Source organism: Salvelinus fontinalis, chromosome 25 (assembly GCF_029448725.1).
Source record: "Salvelinus fontinalis isolate EN_2023a chromosome 25, ASM2944872v1, whole genome shotgun sequence".
In the NCBI taxonomy this organism is placed as follows: Eukaryota; Metazoa; Chordata; class Actinopteri; order Salmoniformes; family Salmonidae; genus Salvelinus; species Salvelinus fontinalis.
The window spans coordinates 40,776,696-40,798,720 of record NC_074689.1 but is presented as its reverse complement, the minus strand read 5'-3'; positions in this window follow the sequence as shown (position 1 = coordinate 40,798,720).

The following is a 22,025-nucleotide window of genomic DNA, read 5'->3' as shown; positions in this document are numbered from 1 at the left end:
CGTTGTCGCGAACGCTTTTTCCAGTGGATTCCTTGTGATGACGCATCAAACAAATGGAGGTATTTGAATATAAAACATATCTTTATGGAACAAAAGGAACATTTGCTGTCTAACTGGGAGTCTCGTGAGTGAAACAATCCGAAGATCATCAAAGGTAAACGATTAATTTGATTGCTTTGCTGGTTTTTGTTACCGAGTTACCTGGCGCTAGCTGTTCTTATTGTTTTGTCGAGCGATCTATACATTTACACAAATGCAAGTATTGCTTTCGCTGGAAAGCATAATTTCAAAATCTGAGATGACAGATGGATTAACAAAAGGATAAACTGTGTTTTGCAATATTGCACTTGTGATTTCATGAAATTGTATTTTATGATTACCCTCTGGCGCTAGGCTACGCTATGCTAGTCAGGGTTTTTAATGACAAAAAATCCCGAATCCGGGATGGGGATTTCAGTTAACCTGACAATAAAAGAAAAATGATTATATCTACAAACAAGCTAACTATTCAGTAGACGTCATCATACATCAGAGCGGCAACAGGACATTGTACTGTCATTGTTATCTTTTCGTAAAACAACTGGTTGCAGTAAAGAGCCAATCTGGATACTAAGGAGATCCTGAGGGAAATCGACGAGTACCAACAGCTTTACGCTATGGAGGAAAACATACTCCTTCATGGAAAGATCCGACCACCTCACAAAATAACTTTAACCCTACAAAAAAAAGAAAAACAAATTAATCTACAGAAATGGACAATTTACTTCCCATTGAAGTAGAGGCTAGTGCTCTGGCTGGAATCCATGCAACACTGGAAAAGTTGTGTGAGGAGGTAGCAGGGCTGAGGGGGAGTTTAGAGTTCAGCCAGAGTAAAGTTCTCACGATCCAAGGAGAAAACTAGACACTCACAGCCAAGGTAAAAATCCCCGATTCCAACATGGATGGTCTACTCAGGGAGAACAGGGTGATGAAGCTACTAGACATACAAAGTCGTAGCATGCGTGAAAATCAGAAAACAATTTCTGGTATTCCTGAGGACGCATCCAATAATCCAGAGGGCGCGATCAGAGAATTCATGCGATCCGAATTGAAACTTCCTCTAGAGACTGTAAACAAGGTGGCTTTCCACCGAGAACACAGACTTGGAGCTCGGAGCGACAAGACCAAGGGTCCCCGACCGATCATCGTAAAATTTGAACACTACCAACAAAAGGAGCTGATCAAAAGCAGGGGAAGGAGCTTAAAGGGACCAAATTCAGTCTCAATTACCAATTTCCAAGAGAGATAAACGAACTTCGTTAGAGACTGTATCCAGTACAAAGGCAACAAAGGGAGAAGAGTAAGCGTGCCTTTCTCATTGTGGAAAAACTCTTTATAGATGGACAGCTGTTCCGAGACAGCTCCATAACACCAAGGCTAAACTCTACAGGGACTTCAGGTTAGGGAAAAAAAGAAGGTATGGGAACTGTACAAATATCTGAACATTATGAAGTGGATATGAGCACACACTCAACTACATGCTGCTTACACATACGACCTTATACACACACCTGATCTCGCTCTCTTCTCTCCCTTTCTCTCTATTGTCGAGAACTGTTTTATAATTTAATGTGTTTATTGTTTGTCTATGTTTTTTTATGTATTTGTCTACAACTTTATATATGTTTACAAGGAGAAGGGGAAGGGGAAGGGGAAGGGGAAGGGGAAGCTATCAGAATAGGGGCATTGGGGAATAATAACATATTGTACGGAATACATTTGTACTGTAGTGAAGCCGTGCTAATCTAATCTAATGCAAGTTCTCTTTCATGATCATGTGAAACGTCAATTGCTATGGAAATGCTGGGATGTGTTTTTCAATTATATTAAATGTAATTATGACCCCACTATGATGGTGATACGATATGGATTACAATTATCATCATGAATATTAAGGCTATACGCACTACATGTTACACACATAGACACTCAACCATGCGAATTGGCAGAGTTATTATTTATTTGGACATCACACATTATAGTCTTACTCTTATACAGACATCATACACACTCAACACACGCTCACATCCAATATCATACACATTTAAAAAAATATGTATGAATATAAAATATGAATATAAAATATATATGGGACTGGTGGTGTTTACCAGTGAACATCTTGATAGAGATAAATACCAAGGTTACTGTAGGGGTCATCTAAAGGCAGATTAAATATCTACTGTGATGTAAAGGTTACATCTCAAAAAAAAAAATATTTCACCTTTATTTAACCAGGTAGGATAGTTGAGAACAAGTTCTCATTTGCAATTGCGTCCTGGCCAAGATAAAGCAAAGCAATTCGACACATACAACAACACAGAGTTACACATGGAATAAACAAAACATACAGTCAATAATACAGTAGAAAAAATAAGTCTAAATACAATGTGAGCAAATGAGGTGAGATAAGGGAGGTAAAGGCCAAAAAAAGGCCATGGTGGCGAAGTAAATACAATATAGCAAGTAAAACACTGGGATGGTAGATTGCAGTGGAAGAATGTGCAAAGTAGAAATAGAAACAATGGGGTGCAAAGGAACAAAATAAATAAATAAATACATTAGGGGAAGCGGTAGTTGTTTGGGCTAAATTATAGATGGGCTATGTACAGGTGCAGTAATCTGTGAGCTGCTCTGACAGCTGGTGCTTAAAGCTGGTGAGGGAGATAAGTGTTTCCAGCTTCAGAGATTTTTGCAGTTCGTTCCAGTCATTGGCAGCAGAGAACTGGAAGGAAAGACGATCAAAGGAGGAATTGGCTTTGGGGATGACCAGTGAGATATACCTGCTGGAGCGCGTGCTACGAGTGGGTGCTGCTATGGTGACCAGTAAGCTGAGACTTTACCTAGCAGAGACTTGTAGATAACCTGTAGCCAACGGGTTTGGCGACGCGTATGAAGCGAGGGCCAACCAACGAGAGCGTACAGGTTGCAATGGTGGGTAGTGTATAGGGCTTTGGTGACAAAACGGATGGCACTGTGATAGACTGCATCCAGTTTGTTGAGTAGAGTGTTGGAGGCTATTTTATAGATGACATCATCGAAGTCGAGGATCGGTAGGATAGTCAGTTTTACAAGGTTATGTTTGGCAGCATGAGTGAAGGATGCTTTGTTGCGATATAGGAAGCCGATTTTAGATTTCATTTTAGATTGGAGATGCTTAATGTGAATCTGGAAGGAGAGTTTACAGTCTAACCAGACACCTAGGTATTTGTAGTTGTCCTCATATTCTAAGTCAGAGCCGTCCAGAGTAGTGATGCTGGACGGGCGAGCAGGTGCGGGCAGTGATATGACAACAGCCAGTGAAAGTGCAGTGAAAGTGCAGGGTGCCAAATTCAAAACTACAGAAATCCTATAATTAAAATTCCTCAAACATACAAGTATTTCACACCATTTTAAAGATACACTTCTTGTTAATCCCTCCACAGTGTCAGATTTCAAAAAGGCTTTACGGGAAAAGCACCACAAACGATTATGTTAGGTCAGGGCCAAGTCACAAAAAAACACAGACACTTTTCCAGCCAAAGAGAGGAGTCACAAAAAACAGAAATTGGGATAGAATTAATCACTAACCTTTGATGATCTTCATCAGATGACACTGATAGGACTTCATGTTACACAATACATGTATGTTTTGTTTGGTAAAGTTCATATTTATATCCAAAAGTCTGAGTCATTGGCGCGTTATTTTCAGTAGTTCCAAAACATCCGGTGATTTTGCAGAGAGCCACATCAATTTACAGAAATACTCATAATAAACATTGCTAAAGTTACAAGTGTTATGCATGGAATTTTAGATCCACTTCTCCTTAAGGAAATCACAAATATTATGGACACGTTAGAAATAGTGGATATTTGGAGACTAAAAAACCTCGAACTAGTGAGATATATATGGAGGAGACTTAATCAAGCTAATCATCTTGACTAATTTCTTGTCTTTTTCTCTCTTGCATCAAAGGTTAAAAAAGCATTTTAATGGGAGACAGAATGCGATCGGATTATCATCTAATTGGCCTTCACATAACTCTATATTGGAAATGTAATCAAAGTTAGAGGACAACATATTTTTACCTACGACAAAATAATTTATAACTGAATTTTTCCAGTATAATATAGGTTCAGCAAATCCCCTTATTGTTTGGGATACCTTTAAATGTACCTTCAGGTGTCATTCAATTCAATTTTCATCAATAATAAAAAAGCAGTTTCTGGCTAAAGAGACAAGACTAACAAGGGAAATCCATTAACTAATAGTACAGGTAGATAGCAATAAAAACAATACTACAGAGATACAAAATGAGTGAGAGGAAAGTGAGAGGAAAAACAAAAAGAACTTGAGGAACTTATTCAAGAACGATCGAATGTAATCTATTACAAAAATAAAGCAAACTGGATGGAATATGGAGAAAAATGCACAAAATCCTATGACAGAAATATCAGTGCGAATGCCAAATTACAGAGGAAGACATTTTTGAGGTCATTAAATCCGTTCAGTCTGGAAAAACCCCAGGGCTTGATGACATATCGGTAGAGGTATATCAAGCCTATTTTGATATACTAAAATCTCCATTTTTAGATTGTTTTAACAACTCCTATAGAAATGGTAGTCTGTCAGGTACTCAGCAGGAAGGTCTGATTTCTCTATTATTAAAACAAGACCCAGATGGCAAATATAAAGACCCAGTCTATCTAAAAAACTGGAGGCCCCTTACACTTCAATGTTGTGATGCAAAAATACTAGCGAAATGCATAGCACTCAGAATTAAATGGGTTTTACCAGGTATTGTTCATCCTGATCAGACAGGTTTTTACATGGATAATACATTGGAGATATATACAACAACTACTAGAAATAATAGAACATCATGAAACATATAAGAAGCCAGGAATGGTATTTATAGCGGATTTTGAAAAGGCATTTGATAAAGTGAGACTGGATTTTATTTAAAAATGCCTGGATTTTTTCAATTTCGGTATTTCTCTTAGAACATGTGTAAAAAATAATGTATAGCAACCTCAGGTGTAAAATAGTATATAACGGCTACTTCTCAAAGAGTTTTGAATTGTTTAGAGGAGTTAAACATGGGTGTCCGCTGTCACCATATCTATTTGTTCTGGCCATCGAAATGCTATTAAAATCAGATCCAATAACAACATTAGAGGATTAGAAATCCAAGGCTTAAAAACAAAGGTGTCCTTGTATGCCGATGACTCAAGTTTTATATTAAGTCCGCAAGCTAGATCCCTGCAATGTCTCATTGAAGATTTAGATAACTTTTCTGTACTCTCTGGACTAAAATCTGATTATGATAAGTGTAACTAAAACCCGAATGATGATAACTGTACAATATTACGTATTGAATCTTTAAAAAATACAACTTTTACATTACCCTGCAGTTTACCTATAAAATGGGCTGATGGTGAAGTAGACATACTTGGTACTCATATCACAAAAGATATAAATAAGCTTTTCCAAAATGAATGAATTTGAATTTGAATGAATTTAAAAAATTGACAAGATCCTACAACCATGGAGAGGTAAATGCCTGTCTAATTATGGAAACATTTCCCTGATTAACTCCCATATCTTGTAACAAATATTACAACAAAGATTATGGCTGAACTCAAATGTGCTGGTTGATAAAATACCTGTATTTATGGGAAAGATGTTGGAAAATTGTATTTTTTTTCTTAAATGATATTGTAAATTGGCATGGTAGAGTTATGTCCTTCAAGGAGCTATCAGAATTGTACGGGAAGGTCTGTTCAGTCCAAGAGTACAACCAATTGATTACAGCATTACCCCAAATATGGAGGAGGCAGGTGGCAGCGGGAGGAGGTAGGAAACTGGTCTGTCCTCCCAATATAAAGGATCAAAATTGGCGGAGGAATAAAATTAGCATAAATAGGAAGGTATACCAGTTTAATTTGAGGACCAGGATGTTGACAACTGTGCCATACAGATTCCAAAATAGTTGGGAAGAGATTTTTAATGTACCGATTCCATGGTACGAGTTGATATATAAAACAATGCAAGATTCAAGACTTCGTGCTTTTGAGCAAAAATTATTATATAGAATTCTTGCCACCAACAAAATGTTGAATATTTGGGGCATAAAATCATTGAAGCTCTGCAGATTTTGTTGTGAGGATACAGAATCATTAGACCATTTATTTTGTTATTGCCCTCAGGTAGCCTGTTTCTGGTCCAAGGTTCAGGAATGGCTGAAAATGCATAGCATTGATCTAAAATTGACCCTAGAAATAGTACTGTTAGGAGATCTGGAGAGACCGGGTCAGTCGATTACTAATATATTAATACTCTTAGTAAAAGTTTTTATCTTCAACTCGCAGTCTGTGGATTCAATTTGATAGATTGAAATTGTACGTTAAACATCATAGCATAGTTGAAAGATATGTGTTGAGTAGAAACCCGAAGTGGGTGGCCAGCAGAGATAGATGGGATGGGCTGAGGAAAGGGCTGAGGAAAGGGCTGAGGAAAGGGCTGAGGAAAGGGCTGAGGAAAGGGTTGAGGAAAGGGCTGAGGAAAGGGCTGAGGAAAGGGCTGAGGAAAGGGCTGAGGAAAGGGCTGAGGAAAGGGCTGAGGAAAGGGCTGAGGAAAGGGCTGAGGAAAGGGTTGAGGAAAGGGTTGAGGAAAGGGCTGAGGAAAGGGCTGAGGAAAGGGTTGAGGAAAGGGCTGAGGAAAGGGCTGAGGAAAGGGTTGAGGAAAGGGTTGGGATGTGGAATTGGAGACATGTGGGAGTGGAGTTGCTGTGTGAGAGATAGAATGATGGTCAAAGATAAACGTTTTTAAAAAGTCAAAGTAAAACATAATAAAAAGTCAGTTTGAATGACACTGAGGGACAGTGTTTTTACAGCTAATGCCGGTTTGCCTGAGGCTGATGCCGTGCAGGTGTTTGTACACATGTGTATACACACACACTCTCATTCAAATAAACGCATACACGAACACACACATACATGTAATAGTATCAGACATCCACACAAACATATACAGTTGGCATTGCTGTTAGGATTTTAGTTGTCCTTGATGTCGTTTGTTTTACATTTATTTTATTTTTGTATAATTTTGTTTGCTGTTTTCTTCTGTCTGTTTTCTTTCTTCTCTTTAGTTCATTCTCTTGGCTGTTGGTGCATTGGGGGGGTTCTTGTGGGTTGGGAATGGAATTAATGGAATTAATTGTATTTTTTATTTTTCTTCTGGGGGGGGCTGTGGGAGGGGTCTCAAATGGTTGAAATCTTGACTGGAAGATGAGGGGAAGAGTGACTGGAAGAGCATGAGGGGAAGAGTGACTGGAAGAGCATGAGGGGAAGAGTGACTGGAAGAGTGACTGGAAGAGTGACTGGAAGAGTGCTTGGAATAATGTATATGTTAATTACTTACATTTTGGTGAATCTGTTATACAATTGGTTTAAGTTATGTACAGCAACCCCAGATGTAAAATAGTAAATAATGGCTACTTCTCAGAAAGTATGGAGCTTTTAAGAGGAGTAAAACAAGGCTGTCTGTTGTCTCCATATCTATTTATTATGTCAATTGAAACACTAGCTATTAAAATTAGATCCAACAAGAACATCAAGGGGTTAGAAAACCAGGGGATAAAATCAAAAGTGTCGATGTATGCTGATGACTCTAGTTTGGATCCCTGCACAGTCTCATTGAAGATCTTGATCACTTTTCTAGCCTCTCTGGACTAAAACCTAATTATGACAAGGGTACCATATTACCTCTTGGATCGTTAACAAATACTGTGTTTACACTACCTTGTAGTTTACCAATAAAATGTCTGGATGGTGAAGTAGACATACCTGGTATTCACATCTCAAAAAATATAAATGATCTTAACACAACAATTTCAATAAAAAAGTTAGCAAAAGTAGATAAGATTCTGCAAACATGGAGAGGTAAATACTTGTCTATTCATGGAAAAACCACATTGATTAAAAACGTATTCCGGATCATTATCTCTTCCATGGGACAGTTGAGCTAACGTGGGCTAATGCGAGTAGCACGAGGTTGTAACAAGAACATTTCCCAGGACATAGACATATCTGATATTGGCAGAAAGCTTAAATTCTTGTTAATATAACTGCACTGTCCAATTTACAGTAGCTATTACAGTGAAAGAATACCATGCTATTGTTTGAGGAGAGTGCACAATTTTCAACATGAAAAGTTATTAATAAACAAATTTGACAGGTTTGGGCAGTCTTGATACAAAATTGTTTACAGAAATGCAATGGTTCATTGGAATTAGGCTAGCACTTTGCACATACACAGCTGCCATCTAGTGGCCAAAATCTAAATTGCGCCAGGGCTGGAATAATACATTACTATCTTTTACCAGATCTATTGTGTTATATTCTCCTACATTCAATTCACATTTCCAAACACTTTAGTTTCCCATTCAAATGGTACCAAGAATATCCTTGCTTCAGGGCCTGAGCTACAGGTAGTTAGATTTGGGTATGTCATTTTAGGAGAAAATTGAAAAAAAGGGGCAGATCCTTAAGACTCTTTGGTCACCGTTTACTTACTTACTAATGGCACTGCTTACTCCAGATTACTCATTTTTTAAATCCTATGAGCAAAAAAACGATTTCCTTTTATTTGGAATGCTAAGCCAGACAAAATTAAATGTGCCTATTATGTAATGACTATGAGTTTGGGTGGCTAAAATTATTAAATATTTAAACCTTTAAACCTCTCACTAAAACCTTCACTCATACATAAATTATACTTAAATCCAAAATGGTTCTCCAGTAGAATATGAAGGCTCATCCTTTGTTCCAAAATGGCCTTTTTGCCGTCATGGAGATTACAACTTCTCATTTCCAACTAATTGAAAATGAAATTTTGTTTAAATTATCACCCTTTCTTAAATAAGCCACAGAAAGCTGGCTACAGTTTCAGTTTTATCCTCCAGAAAAGATGGAACAAATATTTCAACAAATGTTATGATTAAGCTCAAATAAACTGATGAATAAAAAAAACATTCTTTATGTAAAAAAAGTTTTAAAAAATTGTATTATATTTATTAATAGAGGAGTTATGTCACATACGCAGTTATTGAAAATATTTCCGAATGTCTGCTCAATCCTAACTTACAACCAACTGATCGCAGCATTACCACAAAAATGGAGGAGGCAGGTGGAAGAAGGAGAAGGTAGGGAACTTGTTTGTCTTCCATATATTAAAGATACAAATTAGCTGAAAGGAACAGGCACAAATAGAAAAATATACCAGTTTCATCTGAGGACAAAAATGTTAACAGCTGCACCATACAGGTTACATGGCACATGGTTTATCAACTGGTACAAAAAACGACACTTGATTCAACACTGAGTTTTTTTATTTAAATTATTATGTAAAATTCTTGCCACCAACATAATGCTATATATATATATATATGGGGCATACAACAATGTCAACTCTGCAGATTTTGCTATGAAGAGACAGAATCATTAGATCGTTTATTCTGGTATTGCCCCGATGTAGATTGTTTCTGGTCACAGGTTTTAGGAATGGTAAAAAAAAAAAACACAAAATGCACTTAAAATGAACCTTACAAATAGCAATGTTGGGTGATTTGGAAAGCCATAGTCGGTCAATAAATGATATAATAATACTCGTTGGAAAAGTTTCATATGTAGCTCACAATCTGTGGATAATATAAAAAATCGAAAGGTTCAAAAATGTTGTAAAACATCACAGCAAAATGTTAAATATATGGCACATGGAAACCAAATGAGGGTGGTCTACGGTGATAGGTGAGATGGGCTGAGAGTGGCTGAGGGGTGGGATTAAAGAGCTGAGGTCTACGGTGATAGGTGGGATGGGCTGAGAGGGGCTGAGGGGTGGGATTAAGAGCTGAGGTCTACGGTGATAGGTGGGATGGGCTGAGAGTGGCTGAGGGGTGGGATTAAAGAGCTGAGGTCTACGGTGATAGGTGGGATGGGCTGAGAGTGGCTGAGGGGTGGGATTAAAGAGCTGAGGTCTACGGTGGTAGGTGGGATGGGCTGAGAGTGGCTGAGGGGTGGGATTAAAGAGCTGAGGTCTACGGTGATAGGTGGGATGGGCTGAGAGGGGCTGAGGGGTGGGATTAAAGAGCTGAGGTCTACGGTGATAGGTGGGATGGGCTGAGAGCGGCTGAGGGGTGGGATTAAAGAGCTGAGGTCTACGGTGATAGGTGGGATGGGCTGAGAGTGGCTGAGGGGTGGGATTAAAGAGCTGAGGTCTACGGTGATAGGTGGGATGGGCTGAGAGTGGCTGAGGGGTGGGATTAAAGAGCTGAGGTCTACGGTGATAGGTGGGATGGGCTGAGAGTGGCTGAGGGGTGGGATTAAAGAGCTGAGGTCTACGGTGATAGGTGGGATGGGCTGAGAGTGGCTGAGGGGTGGGATTAAAGAGCTGAGGTCTACGGTGATAGGTGGGATGGGCTGAGAGTGGCTGAGGGGTGGGATTAAAGAGCTGAGGTCTACGGTGATAGGTGGGATGGTCTGAGAGTGACTGAGGGGTGGGATTAAAGAGCTGAGGTCTACGGTGATAGGTGGGATGGGCTGAGAGTGGCTGAGGGGTGGGATTAAAGAGCTGAGGTCTACGGTGATAGGTGGGATGGGCTGAGAGGGGCTAAGGGGTGGGATTAAAGAGCTGAGATCTACGGTGATAGGTGGGATGGGCTGAGAGTGGCTGAGGGGTGGGATTAAAGAGCTGAGGTCTACGGTGATAGGTGGGATGGGCTGAGAGGGGCTGAGGGGTGGGATTAAAGAGCTGAGGTCTACGGTGATAGGTGGGATGGGCTGAGAGGGGCTGAGGGGTGGGATTAAAGAGCTGAGGTCTACGGTGATAGGTGGGATGGGCTGAGAGGGGCTGAGGGGTGGGATTAAAGAGCTGAGGTCTACGGTGATAGGTGGGATGGGCTGAGGGTTGGGAAAAAAGAGCTCATGTTAGGTAATGTACTATTGTTATGTGACTGCTTTATATAAAAGTACCACGTATGTAAAATGTATATGTAAAATGTATATGTAAAATGTATGTATATGTAGCAAAAAAGCTGTAAAACATATGTTTTATATTTGTCCTCCGAAGACAGGGGTTGGTAAAGGTGTTAATAAAAATAAAAATACATGTACATAAAGAGTGACTGGAAAAGTGACTGATAGAGCCTGACTGGAAGAGTGACTGATAGAGCCTGACTGGAAGTGCTTGCTTGTAACAGCCTGACTAGAAGAGTGACTGAAATAGCATAACCAGATGTGACTGCCTGAAGAATTATGATTGGAAAAGCCTGTCTGGAAAAGCCTGACTGGAAGGGCCTGACTGGAAATGCCTGACTGGAAGGGCCTGACTGGAAGGGCCTGACTGGAAAAGCCTGACTGGAAAAGCCTGACTGGAAAAGCCTGACTGGAAAAGCCTGACTGGAAAGGCCTGACTGGAAGGGCCTGACTGGAAAAGCCTGACTGGAAGAGCCTGATTGGAAGGGCCTGACTGGAAGAGTGACAGAATGAGCGTGACTGAAAGAGCCTGACTGGAAGAGTGACTGAATGAGCATGACTGAAAGAGCCTGACTGGAAGAGTCTGACTTTAATAACCTGACTGGAAGAGTGACTGAATGAGCGTGACTGAAAGAGCCTGACTGGAAGTGTGACTGAAAGAGCTTGACTGGAAGAACCTGACTGGAAGAGTGACTGAAAGAGCGTGACTCGAAGAGCCTGACTGGAAGAGTGACTGAATGAGCGTGACTGAAAGAGCCTGACTGGAAGTGTGACTGAATGAGCGTGACTGAAAGAGCCTGACTGGAAGAGTGACTGAATGAGCGTGACTGAAAGAGCCTGACTGGAAGAGTGACTGAATGAGCGTGACTTTAATAACCTGACTGGAAGTGTGACTGAAAGAGCGTGACTCAAAGAGCCTAACTGGATGAGCCTGACTAGAAGAGTTACTAGTGCCAACATTTGTTGCTTGACTGTGGACGAGGAGCGATGGGGGAGGAGTATGATTTAGTGTGGACGGGGACGACGGGGGAGTAGTAAGATTGAGGGTGGACTTTTGACGATAGGGTAGGACGCTAGAGGAGTATGATTTGAATGTGGACGGGAAGAGTAAAGTAAAAATAGAAAGAAAAAACATGTAATGAGTATGTGTGTCCAAACGTTTAACTGGTACTGTATATACAGTATGTATTCAGCATTCAGACCCCTTGAATTTTCCACATTGTGTTTCGTCACAGCCGTAATCTTCTTTTTTTTTACCCCTTTTTCTACCCAATTTCGTGGTTTCCAATTGGTTGTTACAGTCTTGTCTCATCGCAGCAACTCCCGTACGGACCCGGAAGAGTCAAAGCTCAAGAGCCACGCGTCCTCCAAAACACAACCCAGCCAAGCCGAACTGCTTCTTGACACAATGCCCGCTTAACCCGGGAAGCCAGCCGCAGCAATGTGTCGGAGGAAACACTGTACAACTGACGACCGTGTCAGCTAGCACTGCTCTGATATGAATCGATGTTCTCAGAACCGCCTCTCCTTTCAAATCTCACCATAACATTAGAATTATTCTACAATACACCTCGTACCTCCCGGGTGGCGCAGTGGTCCAGAGTCTCTGGGTTCGCGCCCAGGCTGGGCTGGGTTCGCGCCCAGGCTCTGTCGCAGCCGGCCGCAACCGGGAGGTCCGTGGGGCGACGCACAATTGGCATAGCGTCGTCCGGGTTAGGGAGGGTTTGGCCGGTAGGGATATCCTTGTCTCAGTATGTAAAATGTAATAAAAATGTATGCACTCTACTGTAAGTCGCTCTGGATAAGAGCGTCTGCTAAATGACTAAAATGTAAATGTAAATGTAATACACAATATTTAATCTGCTCCTAAATAAATAGTATCACCTATGGCTATAAATATTGATGCTTACCCTATAACAATCAACTAAATCAAGATTTCTATAATAAAACATATGGAGGCAAAAATTACAGACAGTAGCCAAATAGCTACATAAAAATAAATCGAACGAACATGAAATATATTTCAATATCATTGATATATAGTACATTACATTAACTGTCTGCTTTCATAGTAGGAGGTTGGAGCTCCTGAAAGTCACAGATTTGGTCCCAGTATACTCTGTGCTAGCATGGAAGCCTGAGGTAAAAACCTCTGAGGGCAAGAGTGACAAAATATCCAGGTGCACTATTTTATGGATCTTATTGTTAAAAAATACACTGATCTATATTTAACTGTGATATTTGAGAGAATATGTCACGTTGTAGAAGGATCGGAGACAGGCGCAGGAATAGGTAATAGGGTTTTTTATTACTCCACCCAAAATACAAAAAAATAGGTATATGGGTATAGGTAGGCTATTTATCTTTTAACGTAGACATCTCGGTTTTCAACATAGTTTTTTTGTATCCTTCATTTGTTTGTAACAATTACAAAGACATTGGCAACTTTGTATTTGTAGTCAACAGCATTGTGAAGTTATCAGTGGTCACAGAGAGACAGGCAAACTTCTTGATTCTATGGTTTAGCAGAGATCTTCTGTGTATCAAATCAAGTTTATTTTGTATAGCCCTTCGTACATCAGCTGATATCTCAAAGTCCTGTACAGAAACCCAGTCTAAAACCCCCAAACAGCAAGCACTGCAGGTGTATAAAGTGACGTGGTACGGAAAATAACGCTTCTAACGACGTACTTGGTTGTCCTACGAGTGGTCGGAGGCATTTTCAGTAACGACGCTTTTGGGGAAACAGCTCGGAGATTTAACAATGCTCCTACGAAGGTTCTAACGATGAACTCAGCCTTTAGATGGTTCTGGAAAACCCAGACCCAGCTCAGGTGTTCACAATGACTAAATCTGATTGGTAATGATCAGACCTGGTGTGTTGCCAGGTAATGATCAGACCTGGTGTGTTGGCCAGGTAATAATCAGACCTGGTGTGTTGGCCAGGTAATAATCAGACCTGGTGTGTTGGCCAGGTAATGATCAGACCTGGTGTGTTGGCCAGGTAATAATCAGACCTGGTGTGTTGGCAGGTAATAATCAGGCCTGGTGTGTTGGCAGGTAATAATCAGGCCTGGTGTGTTGGCCAGGTAATAATCAGGCCTGGTGTGTTGGCCAGGTAATAATCAGACCTGGTGTGTTGGCCAGGTAATAATCAGACCTGGTGTGTTGGCAGGTAATAATCAGGCCTGGTGTGTTGGCAGGTAATAATCAGGCCTGGTGTGTTGGCAGGTAATAATCAGGCCTGGTGTGTTGGCCAGGTAATAATCAGGCCTGGTGTGTTGGCCAGGTAATAATCAGACCTGGTGTGTTGGCCAGGTAATAATCAGACCTGGTGTGTTGGCAGGTAATGATCAGACCTGGTGTGTTGGCCAGGTAATAATCAGGCCTGGTGTGTTGGCCAGGTAATAATCAGGCCTGGTGTGTTGGCCAGGTAATAATCAGACCTGGTGTGTTGGCCAGGTAATAATCAGACCTGGTGTGTTGGCCAGGTAATAATCAGGCCTGGTGTGTTGGCAGGTAATGATCAGACCTGGTGTGTTGGCCAGGTAATAATCAGGCCTGGTGTGTTGGCCAGGTAATAATCAGACCTGGTGTGTTGGCCAGGTAATAATCAGACCTGGTGTGTTGGCAGGTAATGATCAGACCTGGTGTGTTGGCAGGTAATAATCAGACCTGGTGTGTTGGCCAGGTAATAATCAGACCTGGTGTGTTGGCAGGTAATAATCAGGCCTGGTGTGTTGGCAGGTAATAATCAGACCTGGTGTGTTGGCCAGGTAATGATCAGACCTGGTGTGTTGGCAGGTAATAATCAGACCTGGTGTGTTGGCAGGTAATAATCAGGCCTGGTGTGTTGGCCAGGTAATAATCAGGCCTGGTGTGTTGGCAGGTAATGATCAGACCTGGTGTGTTGGCCAGGTAATAATCAGGCCTGGTGTGTTGGCCAGGTAATAATCAGACCTGGTGTGTTGGCCAGGTAATAATCAGACCTGGTGTGTTGGCAGGTAATGATCAGACCTGGTGTGTTGGCAGGTAATAATCAGACCTGGTGTGTTGGCCAGGTAATAATCAGACCTGGTGTGTTGGCAGGTAATAATCAGGCCTGGTGTGTTGGCAGGTAATAATCAGACCTGGTGTGTTGGCCAGGTAATGATCAGACCTGGTGTGTTGGCAGGTAATAATCAGACCTGGTGTGTTGGCAGGTAATAATCAGGCCTGGTGTGTTGGCCAGGTAATGATCAGACCTGGTGTGTTTGCCAGGTAATGATCAGACCTGGTGTGTTGGCCAGGTAATAATCAGACCTGGTGTGTTGGCAGGTAATGATCAGACCTGGTGTGTTGGCCAGGTATTAATCAGACCTGGTGTGTTGGCAGGTAATAATCAGACCTGGTGTGTTGGCAGGAAATAATCAGACCTGGTGTGTTGGCCAGGCAATAATCAGAACTGGTATGTTGGCCAGGTAATAATCAGACCTGGTGTGTTTGCCAGGTAATAATCAGACCTGGTGTGTTGGCAGGTAATAATCAGATCTGGTGTGTTGGCAAGGTAATAGACAGACCTGGTGTGTTGGCCAGGTAATAATCAGACCTGGTGTGTTTGCCAGGTAATAATCAGACCTGGTGTGTTGGCCAGGTAATAATCAGACCTGGTGTGTTTGCCAGGTAATAATCAGACCTGGTGTGTTGGCCGGGTAATAATCAGACCTGGTGTGTTTGCCAGGTAATAATCAGACCTGGTGTGTTGGCAGGTAATAATCAGGCCTGGTGTGTTGCCAGGTAATAATCAGACCTGGTGTGTTGCCAGGTAATAATCAGACCTGGTGTGTTGCCAGGTAATAATCAGACCTGGTGTGTTGGCAGGTAATAATCAGGCCTGGTGTGTTGCCAGGTGATAATCAGACCTGGTGTGTTGGCCAGGTAATAATCAGACCTGGTGTGTTGGCCAGGTAATGATCAGACCTGGTGTGTTGGCCAGGTAATAATCAGGCCTGGTGTGTTGGCAGGTAATAATCAGGCCTGGTGTGTTGCCAGGTAATAATCAGACCTGGTGTGTTGCCAGGTAATAATCAGACCTGGTGTGTTGGCAGGTAATAATCAGGCCTGGTGTGTTGCCAGGTAATAATCAGACCTGGTGTGTTGCCAGGTAATAATCAGACCTGGTGTGTTGGCCAGGTAATACTCCTGCCTGGTGTGTTGGCCAGGTAATACTCCTGCCTGGTGTGTTTGCCAGGAAATAATCAGACCTGGTGTGTTTGCCAGGTAATAATCAGACCTGGTGTGTTGGCCAGGTAATAATCAGACCTGGTGCGTTGGCCAGGTAATAATCAGACCTGGTGTGTTGGCCAGGTAATGATCAGGCCTGGTGTGTTGGCCAGGTAATGATCAGACCTGGTGTGTTGGCAGGTAATAATCAGACCTGGTGTGTTGGCCAGGTAATAATCAGACCTAGTGTGTTGGCCAGGTAATAATCAGACCTGGTGTGTTGGCCAGGTAATAATCAGACCTGGTGTGTTGGCCAGGTAATACTCCTGCCTGGTGTGTTTGCCAGGTAATACTCCTGCCTGGTGTGTTTGTCAGGTAATGATCAGATCTGGTTTGTTTGCCAGGTAATACTCCTGCCTGGTGTGTTGGCCAGGTAATACTCCTGCCTGGTGTGTTGGCCAGGTAATGCTCCTGCCTGGTGTGTTGGCCAGGTAATACTCCTGCCTGGTGTGTTGGCCAGGTAATACTCCTGCCTGGTGTGTTGGCCAGGTAATACTCCTGCCTGGTGTGTTTGCCAGGTAATGATCAGATCTGGTGTGTTGGCCAGGTAATTCTCCTGCCTGGTGTGTTGGCCAGGTAATACTCCTGCCTGGTGTGTTTGCCAGGTAATGATCAGATCTGGTGTGTTGGCCAGGTAATACTCCTGCCTGGTGTGTTTGCCAGGTAATAATCAGACCTGGTGTGTTGGCCAGGTAATGATCAGGCCTGGTGTGTTGGCCAGGTAATAATCAGACCTGGTGTGTTGGCCAGGTAATGATCAGACCTGGTGTGTTGGCCAGGTAATACTCCTGCCTGGTGTGTTGGCCAGGTAATACTCCTGCCTGGTGTGTTTGTCAGGTAATAATCAGACCTGGTGTGTTGGCCAGGTAATACTCCTGCCTGGTGTGTTGGCCAGGTAATGATCAGATCTGGTTTGTTTGCCAGGTAATACTCCTGCCTGGTGTGTTTGCCAGGTAATACTCCTGCCTGGTGTGTTTGCCAGGTAATGATCAGACCTGGTGTGTTTGCCAGGTAATGATCAGATCTGGTTTGTCTGCCAGGTAATAATCAGATCTGGTTTGTCTGCCAGGTAATACTCCTGCCTGGTGTGTTTGCCAGGTAATACTCCTGCCTGGTGTGTTTGCCAGGTAATACTCCTGCCTGGTGTGTTTGCCAGGTAATACTCCTGCCTGGTGTGTTTGCCAGGTAATGATCAGACCTGGTGTGTTTGCCAGGTAATACTCCTGCCTGGTGTGTTTGCCAGGTAATACTCCTGCCTGGTTTGTTTGCCAGGTAATACTCCTGCCTGGTGTGTTTGCCAGGTAATGATCAGATCTGGTTTGTCTGCCAGGTAATAATCCGGTAATAATAATGTGTTTGTCAGGTCCAGTTGGCTGCCATTTGTTACTTTCCAATACTATTTGTTTCTAACGCCTGCATTGGCAAATTGAACACTTTTGTATACAGAGAAGCCACATTTAACACTCTGTTCAGACCTCAATGCTGCAGGAAATTAGCTTGTTTTTACCTGCTTAGTTGACCTCAAATGAAACATAGTTTTGCTACTATGTCCTATAATTAAACATGTTAAGATTGGTGGAATTTCATGTATTTGGCCATGGTCAAATAAACTGTAACAAAACTCCATGTAGTATATTCCCAAGCCTCAGTCAGTTTCAGGGTGTATATTCAACATGTCTTGGATAGACAACAGTCAGAGGCTTGGGACAACCTGAGTTCCCTTTTCGGTTCAACTCAATCACCATGTTGACTAACAGACAGCACTTAATTCAGATACGGCTGGGAGGAGAAAAATGTCCGGTGAATCGATCATACCAAGACAGCCCAGCCATACGCACATTCACAAACAATTTTTCATTTGTTAACTTGGGGAATTGAACATGCTCTTTTGAAAGCAAATACTTATTAAAATGATCAATGAACCCACCAGGTACAACCCCAAATCCGTAAACATGTGCACCCTCATAGATATCATCCTAACCAACTTGCCCTCCAAATACACCTCTGCTGTTTTCAATCTCACTGGTCACCCCTATAGCCATTTCCTCCTTTGGCCGCCTTTCCTTCCAGTTCTCTGCTGCCAATGACTTGAACGAACTGCAAAAATTACTGAAGCTGGTGACTCATACCTCCCTCACTAGCTTTAAGCACCAGCTGTCAGAGCAGCTCACAGATCACTGCACCTGTACATAGCACATCTGTAAACCGCCCATCCAACTACCTCATCCCCAAACTGTATTTATTTATTTATCTTGCTCCTTTGCACCCCAGTATCTCTACTTTGCACAATTATCTTCTGCACATCTACCATTCCAGTGTTTAATTGCTATATTTTCATTTACTTCGCCACCATGGTCTATTTATTGCCTTACCTCCCTTATCTTAACCTCATTTGCACTCACTGTATATATACTTTTAGTTTTCTTTTGTTCTACTGTATTATTGACTGTATGTTTTGTTTATTCCATGTGTAACTCTGTGTTGTATGTGTCGAACTGCTATGCTTTATCTTGGCCAGGTCGCAGTTGTAAATGAGAACTTGATCTCAACTAGCCTACCTGGTTAAATAAAGGTGAAATTAAAAACATTAAAAAAAATATGAGACTAAATTGAGCTCAAGTGCATCCTGATTCCTTTGATCATCCTTGAGATATTTCTACAACTTGATTGGAGTCCACATGTGGTAAATTCAATTGATTGGACATGATTTAGAAAGGCACATACCTGTCTATATAAGGTCACACAGTTGACAGTGCATGTCAGAGCAAAAACCAAGCCATGAGGTCGAAGCAATTGTCCATAGAGCTCCGAGACAGGATTGTGACGATGAACAGATCTGGGGAAGGGAACCAAAACATTTCTGCAGCATTGATGGTCCCTAAGAACAGCTATCTATAGCTTAAAGAGGAAGATTTTTATGGAGGTTTTTTTTAATGCTAATTCCTTTTCCGCGGAGGGGGCAACATCCGACGACTCTGTTAGTATGAAATAATGACCATCTTCATAAATTACAAAAAAAGAACTGCATTTTTCAACAACTGCTATTTGTATTAATGTTTGTTGTATCTTACCTTCTTAACACCAGCAATTCCGACCACACCTGAATGCATCTGCATTTCCTAACAGTCTCCCTTCCGTAGTCTCCCTAGTGTAGTTTCTCTACTGTTGTGTTTCTACTGACCCTGTAGTCTCCCTACTGACCCTGTAGTCTCCCTACTGACCCTGTAGTCTCCCTACTGACCCTGTAGTCTCCCTACTGACCCTGTAGTCTCCCTACTGACCATGTAGTCTCCCTACTGACCCTGTAGTCTCCCTACTGATGCTGTAGTCTCCCTACTGACCCTGTAGTCTCCCTACTGACCCTGTAGTCTCCCTACTGACCCTGTAGTCTCCCTACTGTCCCTGTAGTCTCCCTACTGTCCCTGTAGTCTACCTACTGACCCTGTAGTCTCCTTACTGACGCTGTAGTCTCCCTACTGACCCTGTAGTTTCCCTACTGACCCTGTAGTCTCCCTACTGTAGTCTCCCTAATGACCCTGTAGTCTCCCTACTGACCCTGTAGTCTCCCTACTGACCCTGTAGTCTCCCTAATGACCCTGTAGTCTCCCTACTGACCCTGTAGTCTCCCTACTGACCCTGTAGTCTCCCTACTGACCCTGTAGTCTCCCTACTGACCCTGTAGTCTCCCTACTGACCCTGTAGTCTCCTTCCTGACCCAGTAGTCTCCCTACTGACCCTGTAGTCTCCCTACTGACCCTGTAGTCTCCCTACTGACCCTGTAGTCTCCCTACTGTAGTCTCCCTACTGACCCTGTAGTCTCCCTACTGACCCTGTATTCTCCCTACTGACCCTGTAGTCTCCCTCCTAACCCTGTAGTCTCCCTACTGACCCTGTAGTCTCCCTACGGACCCTGTAGTCTCCCTACTGACCCTGTAGTCTCCCTACTGACCCTGTAGTCTCCCTACTGTAGTCTCCCTACGGACCCTGTAGTCTCCCTACTGACCCTGTAGTCTCCCTACTGACCCTGTAGTCTCCCCACTGACCCTGTAGTCTCCCTACTGACCCTGTAGTCTCCCTACTGACCCTGTAGTCTCCCTACTGACCCTGTAGTCTCCCTACTGTAGTCTCCCTACTGACCCTGTAGTCTCCCTACTGACCCTGTAGTCTCCCTACTGACCCTGTAGTCTCCCTACTGACCCTGTAGTCTCCCTACTGACCCTGTAGTCTCCCTACTGACCATGTAGTCTCCCTACTGACCCTGTAGTCTCCCTACTGATGCTGTAGTCTCCCTACTGACCCTGTAGTCTCCCTACTGACCCTGTAGTCTCCCTACTGACCCTGTAGTCTCCCTACTGTCCCTGTAGTCTCCCTACTGTCCCTGTAGTCTACCTACTGACCCTGTAGTCTCCTTACTGACGCTGTAGTCTCCCTACTGACCCTGTAGTTTCCCTACTGACCCTGTAGTCTCCCTACTGTAGTCTCCCTAATGACCCTGTAGTCTCCCTACTGACCCTGTAGTCTCCCTACTGACCCTGTAGTCTCCCTAATGACCCTGTAGTCTCCCTACTGACCCTGTAGTCTCCCTACTGACCCTGTAGTCTCCCTACTGACCCTGTAGTCTCCCTACTGACCCTGTAGTCTCCCTACTGACCCTGTAGTCTCCTTCCTGACCCAGTAGTCTCCCTACTGACCCTGTAGTCTCCCTACTGACCCTGTAGTCTCCCTACTGACCCTGTAGTCTCCCTACTGTAGTCTCCCTACTGACCCTGTAGTCTCCCTACTGACCCTGTATTCTCCCTACTGACCCTGTAGTCTCCCTCCTAACCCTGTAGTCTCCCTACTGACCCTGTAGTCTCCCTACGGACCCTGTAGTCTCCCTACTGACCCTGTAGTCTCCCTACTGACCCTGTAGTCTCCCTACTGTAGTCTCCCTACGGACCCTGTAGTCTCCCTACTGACCCTGTAGTCTCCCTACTGACCCTGTAGTCTCCCCACTGACCCTGTAGTCTCCCTACTGACCCTGTAGTCTCCCTACTGACCCTGTAGTCTCCCTACTGACCCTGTAGTCTCCCTACTGTAGTCTCCCTACTGACCCTGTAGTCTCCCTACTGACCCTGTAGTCTCCCTACTGACCCTGTAGTCTCCCTACTGACCCTGTAGTCTCCCTACTGTAGTCTCCCTACTGACCCTGTAGTCTCCCTCCTGACCCTGTAGTCTCCCTACTGACCCTGTAGTCTCCCTACGGACCCTGTAGTCTCCCTACTGACCCTGTAGTCTCCCTACTGACCCTGTAGTCTCCCTACTGTAGTCTCCCTACGGACCCTGTAGTCTCCCTACTGACCCTGTAGTCTCCCTACTGACCCTGTAGTCTCCCCACTGACCCTGTAGTCTCCCTACTGACCCTGTAGTCTCCCTACTGACCCTGTAGTCTCCCTACTGTAGTCTCCCTACTGACCCTGTAGTCTCCCTCCTGACCCTGTAGTCCCCCTACTGACCCTGTAGTCTCCCTACTGACCCTGTAGTCTCCCTACTGTAGTCTCCCTACTGACCCTGTAGTCTCCCTACTGACCCTGTAGTCTCCCTACTGACCCTGTAGTCTCCCTACTGACCCTGTAGTCTCCCTCTGGACCCTGTAGTCTCCCTACTGACCCTGTAGTCTCCCTACTGACCCTGTAGTCTCCCTACTGTAGTCTCCCTACGGACCCTGTAGTCTC